The sequence below is a fragment of the Eucalyptus grandis genome, chromosome 11, assembly GCF_016545825.1.
Source record: "Eucalyptus grandis isolate ANBG69807.140 chromosome 11, ASM1654582v1, whole genome shotgun sequence".
NCBI lineage: Eukaryota > Viridiplantae > Streptophyta > Magnoliopsida > Myrtales > Myrtaceae > Eucalyptus > Eucalyptus grandis.
In genome coordinates, this window is record NC_052622.1 from 40792015 (window position 1) to 40799327 (window position 7313).

The 7313-nt window shown below is 38.3% G+C and overlaps 1 pseudogene; it reads right to left on the reverse strand.

The window, feature by feature from the left end:
- Positions 1 to 4429: 4429 nt before the first annotated feature.
- Positions 4430 to 5216, reverse strand: LOC120289325 (annotated as a pseudogene).
- Positions 5217 to 7313: the final 2097 nt, after the last annotated feature.

Genomic DNA, 7313 nt, shown 5'->3' on the forward strand with positions numbered 1-7313 from the left:
ATGAAAATTAGTTAAGGATAAATGTGTCATGAGTGCAAATTTGAGTATTTTTGTGAGATGAAAATTAGCTTAAAATAAATGTGTCATAAGAATATAAATTTGATTAATTTGAGATAAATGTGTCATGAGAATATTAGCTTATGATTGTTAATTGCATTAACCCATTTTAACTAATTTGAGATAAATGTGTCATGAGAATATTAGTTCGCGATTTGTAATTGCATTAATTCTCTTTACCAACATCCATCGTATGATGAGTCAAATATTTGGGAAGAAGGCCATTTTGCCTACTAAGTAATTATTACATAAAGCAGCATGGTGAATGACACAACATTCCGTGAATGAGTTGACCAGAACATCTTGCCCATATCATGATACAAATATTTCACATACATGTAATCTTTTATTGTCAATTTGACAAAATTATGAGAAATCTCCGACGAAGTTTGGAAACGTATAAAATCATTTCAAATTATTCTAATTTTAAAACATTATTCAAAGTAATGAATGATTAAATTATTTAATATGAAATAACTACAATTATAAACAACTTTACGTTTTCAAAATGAGTCTTATGAGTAAGCACACAATTTGGTATCGATCTTTATCCAAGCACACGGGCTGGGCAATTCCCAAACGGCATCAGGATAGGACCCTCTAGTAGATGTGCCATTTGTGGATGGACTAGGCCTATACCTAATTCAACAATGGTGGGGAGCAATCTTTGGGATAAGTGGGCTCCAACAAGATGATACTCCTAGAAGTCTTCTAGGATGGCATAGGAGATAGGAATAAATTGAACCATACATTCAATAGGAGTGCCACCGGTGATGCAAGTGAACAATAACAAGAATATCGGCAGTTTCAATGCAGGAGTTTGTGAGTTGACACACTCTTAAGTTTCATATCGCTTGGCAATGCATTGTGATATTATTCAGAGCGAACATCCGCCTCCAATCGAGTATTTCGTTTTAGAATTTATCCCACGTGGATTGGACCTTGTCATCATAATAATATCTTGAATAGTGACAATTTAAATTAGAATCAATAGCTAAACACAAAAAAGAAGCTTGTGTCATTTGATAAGGAAAAACATAGCAAAATGGTCATTTTGCTACATCTACCTAATTTTTTCTATTACATTTATTAAGAGATGTTGGGATATGCACAATATGGTTGCGGCTCATTCATACACACACAAATATAAAAAGAAGTACGCAAGTTTGAGGTCATGCACGATTTATTAGGACTAATTGATTCCAATCTGGTCCAATTCCGAGGTGGAATCGGGAACTAGACCGAGAGGACCGGTTCTCAGATTTTGGGATCAAGAACTAGACTAACTAGTCTTGGAATCGGACAGACCGACCAACCGGTCGGTTCAGTGCAACTGGTAATTTCTCTAGAGGCAAAAACAGAAACATTACGCCTACTTGCAATGGCGGAGAGATTCGTGGCTCTCCTGTTTGTTCATGACAGACTTTCCCTTATACTTGTGCGTGAGCTCATCATTACACCATCCGACAAGCAGGTAAGTATTAGGAAACCTACAAAACATACAAATCGAGGGAAGAACTTATGAACTGGGAAGACATTTGTAAAGGACCCATAAGCATAAGAGCACAAGACCGCAAGACGGGTCCCGGTGGTCTCAGCTATCAAACTTCTTCCATGTCAAGAACACCTAGTTACACTCCACACTCAGACCATGAACTGTGATCTGACAACCCATTTTAAAATACCCTACGAGACTCGGAAAACAAGCCAAGAAGCGGATCATGTGCAGAGGTGATGAATAAACTCATGGGACAGCACGGCAAATGGGTACGAGCCAATGGGAATGTACGTCAGGAAACGCACGAGTACGTCTACACGCGGAACGGAGACACGCAGAGAGAAGGAGGGGGGAAGTACGGCTTCTTGGCCTGCTCAAGGGAATGGGCGTGGCTGTAGTGGAAGAGATCGTAGATGCCGTCGGTGTAGACTCGGATGATTTGCGAGCTCTGAGGACTCTCGTTGCCCTCCACACCCACCCCCGCCCTAGCCCTAGCCCTAGCCCTAGCCCTTCCCCTGCCTTTTTCTTGCTCCGTCCCTACTTGGCCCAGCCTCAGGAGGACTCTGACCACAATGACTCCAATTCCATCTTCAAGAATCAAGCTTAAAGCTTCGGTTTTTCAGTGGGTTTTTCTTTAGCTTGTGTTCATTGGAAGGAGGGCAAAGCTAAAAGGAGAGGTGGGGATAGCAAAATTTAAAAATGGCAGGAGGGTTTTTCTTAGCTTTTTCTTTTCTTTTCTTTTCTTTTTTAATATCAACCAGTCTAGTCTCTGATCGGTCTGATTCCCACCTTGAAACTGGGAACTAGACTGCCCTCTCCGAAACACCCAGAATTGGCCAACCCAAGCTGGTCCATGCGGTTTCCGGTTTGATAGTTCCCGATGCACACCCCTACAATTTATCTATCGACGTAAACAACTGAAAAATGAGCAATGTGAAATAAAATATATGTCCAACATTGGAGAGAGGCTCCTCCTCAAGTTCATATAATGATGATTATATGAGGTTAGGCGCTATCTAGCCAGGACCAACCTTGTTATGAGAGAAAAGAGTTGTTAAACTGTCAATGTCGAAAAATCAAATCATTATTCTTGAAGCTTTCCCTATAATATTTATTATCCAGTGCACCATTACCATGACATAAGCAACGACAATGCATGCCTTACCTTATTATTATTTTTTTACCTTGTTTTTTTATAAGACAAGGTGTATAAAAATATCCACTAGGATCATTATAAATCACAAATAAACACAAAACACCCCATTGACATCCATCGTTACCTATTTTATTCCTGTCAATTTTTTTTGTTAAAAATGAACATGTCTAATCTCTATGTAGGTCTCAAACATTATGCAAACGTGTTCTTTTCAGAAAGATGAATCAGTCATCCATGCTCCTGGGCATGTTGGCATATAATTGGAGACAAGTTGCTGGTTTTGGCATCCACATTCCTGGGCATGTGTTTATGGATAATTGGGAAGAGAGCTAGCCAGTGTTTGTATTGGTTGTCCATATATCTTTCTTGCTTAATTGGGACAACTGTTTCTTCCAACTTATAGAAAGTTTTTCATGGTACGCATGCGACTTGTGGTTGGTCGATGCTTTTCTGGGATTCCACCTTTTGTTCCCCACTCTCTTCTGCAACACATTAAACAGTTTCTTGATGCGTCTTCCCATGTGCAGGAAGTAGATCAACGCCTACTGTCTCTAAAACCAAAAACCCTAAACAGTGCTCTTTTCAGGAAACCTCAACCCTAATTCGCTGCAGCTTGGCTTTTTATCACCACACCAAGAATCATGTCTCGGTTTTCTCACAGTTTCCTCTTTTTTATAATGGCAATCATGAATAACTAGGCAGTCAGCGTACGGTGATTGAATACTTCAAAGTTGTTGGTTCAAATCCTAACTCAAACAGATCTAGTTAACAGTCTCTCTCTAGTCAATACCTAGTAATTAGAACAAAGAACTAGCTTGTTGATAAGTTCAAAATAACCCCACCTATATGTACTGAGTATGCTCAAATTTAAAAATGTCATGACCCAAGTTTCAGAACAAGTCTGGCCTAAAGGAGATGTGAAAAACTTAAAAGACCCGATTCCCCAATTAAGATATATGTTACTGAAGTTGCAGGACTTAATAAGTTGCTGAAGTAGAATACCATTCATTGGTAGTTCAATTGAGATACACAAATGGAGCATTAGTTGTTTCTTTTGTTCTTGAATCCATTGGGAAGGAAATGTGTGAGCTTTTAAGGTGAGCATCATTACTTGAGGATATCCAACTGATGGAATACACAAATTTCTCTCGACTTTCTATCTCTCCTCTCTTTTCTTCCCTACTCTTCTCACCTTAATCTGATTTCCTTCTCTCCTCACCTTGTTTTGATTAACATCTCGATTCTCATCCCATTATCAATTATTATCAATTAGGATCATTTCACAATACCAGGTGGAAAGTAAGAAAGGGGAATCTGGGTCATAGTAGTTGAAGATAATTGATCACAGAAAATCTGGAATATTGCATCTATTATTTATCTCTACTAAGGACAAACTTTTCCAAATTTCTATGATACTTTCATATGTTTATCAGATAAAAGTTCAGATAAAAGTGAAACATGAAAGCTGATTCGCTAACCTTGTCTTTCCTCTTCCAGTGAACTGTGAACCAGTAAATCCTCTCATCTCCCTGTGCTTTCCTCAAATTGAAATTAGGAAATCAAGAGTTCCATTTAGAATTTGATTTCAGACCGCAAGTGCTCAGATTCTTGACTTGATTACGAAAAATTCCAGTGAATTAGGTGAACATTGCCCTAAATAACTCTTGGCTGAATGCTATGCAGATAAATCTGGAAAACGAAAACAATACTAAAGCGTCTGAAAATAAAAAGCCCAAATATGAAAAATTACCTCCATGAATGTCATCATGATTAAAGCTAGAAACTTGATAAATATGGCTTGCCCTAATACCTTCCCTCATATTCTCAACATGGCCTTGAGATTCATCTATCACTCCTTTCATCATATTAGAAGTTTGCCAAGGTGAAGGTCGAAGCCTGATTGTTCCTAAATTGTTAAGAGTATTTCTACATGACAAAGATTGCTCAACACCGTTTGATTTGCTACTTTTCAGTGTTGTTCATCGCCTTGTCTTGATTAGCCTTTTCTCCTTCTAATTCCCTATATCTATGCAAATACCTTCTTAGCATACCAGCATAATCGTCGAAACCCAGTGTCTCCATAGCGCAGCAAATATCATCGCCATTCACGGTCTTCCTCCTCTCCCTCCGGCACTTCTCAGACGCTTCACTGGTCACGAAGCCGATGAACTCTGAGACACAGTCTTGCATCGTTTCTTCGCTTCCTTTGAGATTTTTGCGTTGGGAGGGACGATTTGCTTCATGATCCGCCCCACGTTGGCTATTGGGAGTAGCCTGTCTTGCTCCTTGATGCTTCCATCGTTGGCACCAATGTTATCCACCATTTCTAGCGGTTCACACACGAAAGTACAAGATCCTCGTGGAATTTAGACTCTGTCTTCAGATGTCAAAGGGCTATCTTCTAAGGTATATAAATGCACGAAGTTAGGCATCCGACTTGATATACGCATTTAACTTATGATTTTATTCTAGTCCATTTTGGCATGTGATGACGACAGACAGATCGACACAAATGGTGGGTCTTTGTCACAAGCTCAATCTACTGGCCAGATAAACATGGTAGACACCCATGGGTCGAAAATTCTAATTATAAAGTTGATAGTGATTTCCGGCATATTGGTTGTCTTTGCTCCGTAAGTCCTAGTGAAAAAGAAAATAGCAATGTACTTTCTTCAGTGTATTTAACACCTCTTAGTCCTCTAGTTATAAGTGGAGGATGAGACAGAATCTGGAGTCAATTTCTTAAGTTTTAGCTCAAATATTCTTGTCGATTTGGTGAGTTTTGGGAGTAGACAACAAACCCCAGCATTAGTCCTTTTTTTCTCTACAAATGAGCTTACTCCGAGTAAGTAATTTGATTAGTGATAAAAGCTTAAGTTGGTGATTATTTGCAATCCCACCCAAATGTTTTTTCTGTGCATTCAACCAGTGATATTCTATTATAGCATCTGATTAACCAATAAGTCAATATTGCATGACATTTACTCTAGCTTCCTTCATTGCATATGGCATCAAAACCATAAGAACACTTTAAATTGCATAGAAATTTTGGGGTTTTGGGGTTTGAATCCTTGAGATCGTGTAGTTAATGACAATTAGATCAGCATCAAAGTGCAACTTAAGTGTCTCCTTTATATTGAGAAAGATATGGCAAGTTGAAGGGGTCCTTTAGTTATATATATATTCTTCACTCGGCAAGTATGCTCATCAAGTTTATTCAATCAGTATTTCTAATTAATTAAAAAGAAGCAAAAATGTGATTAGCTGCTAGCCCGCCTGTCTCTCATGTTGATACAGCATTTCGCATTTTTATTTTGTGATATTTAATATGCTTGTTCCTAAAGTCAGTTAGGTAACCCAATAAATTGGGTGACCCAGCAATAGTTGTGTTCCTTTTTGAGTTGAACTTGTGTGATTTCTAGATAGAAAAATCTATGGTGTGAAATTGAAGGTCACACAAATATTTGTTGTTGTCATCTCTCACTACCAGTTACTTCTTAGTTCTCATGATTAAGGATGCTCTTTATCTGTCTGATATTTCACAGTGACATTGCGTTCCCATTTATAGCAAGCCTTACTGCTCCTGTTAAGCATGAAGAGATTAAGCAGGTTTTGTGGTCCACGAATGGGGATAAGCACTAGGATCAGATGGCTTTTGGTCTCATCTTATGCTTTTGTAGTTATTTATTAGTAAAAGGGCTGTGATGCAATGTTTCTTCCTTTCCTCTTGAAGCTATTGAAGAAAATAAATGCAACAGCTATTTCTCTTGTTAAATCAGCAACCGCTTCTACAATTTGCTGGTTTTAGGCCTATATCTTGATGCACCGTTTTTGCATAAATGAGTTACTAAGATCCTAGCTTGCAGATTGAGTAAGATTTCCCCATTTCAGTAGCATGAATCATAGGGATGGTACATCCCCAAGGTGCTTGATTGAGACTGATTAAAGCTTTTGACTTATTGAATTGGGGTTTCCTTCTAAAGATTCTGCAAGCAATTGGTGTGCCTGTTTCTATCTGACTTGGACCAAGCTGTGCATTATTTCTCCCTCTTTCTCCATTAATGTCAATGGTTCTCAAGGTTTTTCTGCGGGTAAAGAGGGTGTCCTTCCCCATATCTATTATTACTCGCTATGGAGTTCTTTCAAGAATGCTTAATGTATTAATAAGGTGAACTATCAATTCTTACCATCCTGTTAGAAATTCACCAATAATGGGTTTGTTGGTAGTATCAAAGAATACCTAATCCTAATGGCTTTTCGCTTGCACATGAATAGAAGATTATCACATAGAAGCTATAACTAAAATTATCTGAAACAAATTTCAGTTTCTTTTGTTGTTAGGAAAAGTGATCTCAAAGTAAGATGTTGGGAAAATGAACTCTGTAGATTAAGCACAAGCCACCACTTCATTCCATCTCTGCTTGCATCTCCAAAATATACACAACTAACAGAAACTACAGAGCATCCACAAGGTACTTTTCTTTGTCCCTCATGAGATCTTAACCCAACTTTTCCCATATTCTGTTGTTAATTTCTGCACTCTATCTGGAGCTTATTATATTCATTGCTATCTACAGAGGAATGAGGTAAACTACCTTGTGT